Consider the following 1924-nt stretch of genomic DNA (forward strand, 5'->3'; position numbering starts at 1 on the left):
CAGGGAGAAGCCGGCGGCTCTGCAGCCAGCAGAGCAGCTAATTACTCCGGGAGCCACGCCCTGCACATTCATACCTAACCTGGTTTTTAAAAGAAGTGCTGTTTTTCTCCCCCAGCTTAATTATTTTCCACAACTCAGCAACCAGTTGGGCTGCTCCCGTCTGACGCACTTGCTTCTCATCACACCAGGGGAGCGGGGGCCTCTGTCCTCACAGGTGGGCAGGCTTTGCTGGGGCAAGGGGCCCCTGGGCGGAAGGTGAGGTGTCCGCAGAGGCCCACAGGACAGGGGGCTATTAATTGGGTCACACAAGCCAAATAGCCTTATAATTTTCGGGCCTGAATTTCAGAGATTCTCCACCCCGGGACAGTGGAGTTTCTTCTCACCTTAAAGGGAAGTCCGGGTTCAGTTTGATTTGGATTTTAGGGCTTGGAGTGACATGGCTACTGATTATTGAACCCTACCTGACAACTTCCGCACACTGTCCTAGGTACTTCACATACATGAGCTCATTTGAGCCTCGCTACAACCTGTTCAATTGTCCCTTTTTGTTAGACAAGAAAACTGAGGCTCTAAGAAGAGAACTTGCTGGCCTACATTGAGTGGGAGAGCTGGGATTCGACTCCCAAAGCCCTTGAGATCCCAAAGTCCCTTCTTCAGCTAGGGCCCCATAAAGCCTCCCACATCTCACCAGAAGAAGGCTTCTGGAAGTCTTTCCCGTCCCAGTGGCCCTAACAAGGTACATATAGATCTTAAGTTATTTATACCAGAGCAGGTCAGAACCTGCTTGGATCCGAAGGACAGAGAAACAGTAACCAAGGGAATCCAAGCAATGTCAGGCCAGGTGTTTGGGTCCTCAGGGACTCTCACCTGTCTCCACAGTATGTTCGTTGTGTGACTCAGAAAAAAATCTGCCTGTCCTCTTTGGACCAGGCCACAGGTAATACCTTCCAAAAAAGGACCAGTGGAGTGTGGGACTCACAATCTCAGAAGTAAGCTGTTCATGTATGACTATCATGTAAATACCGGCCTCAGGAAGAAAAGTGAGAAAAACAACTCCATCCTCCCCTCTCCCTGGTTCCCTGCAGGAACACTGGGGACCCTCAGCTCTGTAGGACATGCCGCCCAGGCACCTCTGGGCTGTGACCCCCTGCCCGGGTCCTGGGAAGCCAGCACCCCTCAACCCGGTAAAGGGCTGTGCCTCTCCCACGCCAGGCTGCGCAGGGCAGAGCAGACCGTGGGCGAGGCTGGTGGGGCAGGTTCTGGGCCGCGCGGAGGGGAGTGGGTTTCCCTTCCTTCCCCTCGAATCCAGGTCAAGTTCCACAAGACCCTGCCCCTTTGGCTCGCCAGGCTGAACAGCTAATCGTTTGCAATAACAGCCCCTGGGAAAAAGGGCAGAGACAAGCCTGGCTCACAAAGCAGTTGAGTTTTAAGAGGAGGTGTGTGGGGGCGGTGTTGGGGGTGGGGATTCCTCTCCCACCTGAGGTCTCTGTCCTCAGGCCCCAAAGAGGCTCCCTTCTGTTTGAACTCACTGGCAAGTCAGCTAAGAGCTCAAGGGGGCTTCTGGGGCAGGGCACCCCATCTCAAAGAGCCAGGCCCAGTTTCACTGGGCTCATGCCTGAGGCCTGGAGAAAACAGGAGAGGGAGAGAGAGGAGTACTGTCCCGATCTGCTGGATGGGGACATGCCCCTCTCTCTCTCTCTGATGGTGTCTCTCTCACCTGAGAGAACAGGGTGTCAGGAGAAAAGAGCAGGAATGGCCAACAAGCGCTGAAAATAATGTTCAACATCATTAGTCATTAGATAAATGCAAATCAAAACCACAATGAGATACCTTTCACATTTACTAGGATGGCTAGAATTTTTTTTTTTTTGAGACAGTCTCGCTTTGTTGCCCAGGCTAGAGTGAGTGCCGTGGTGTCAGAATA

This window comes from Microcebus murinus, chromosome 4 (genome assembly GCF_040939455.1).
Source record: "Microcebus murinus isolate Inina chromosome 4, M.murinus_Inina_mat1.0, whole genome shotgun sequence".
NCBI classification, from domain to species: domain Eukaryota; kingdom Metazoa; phylum Chordata; class Mammalia; order Primates; family Cheirogaleidae; genus Microcebus; species Microcebus murinus.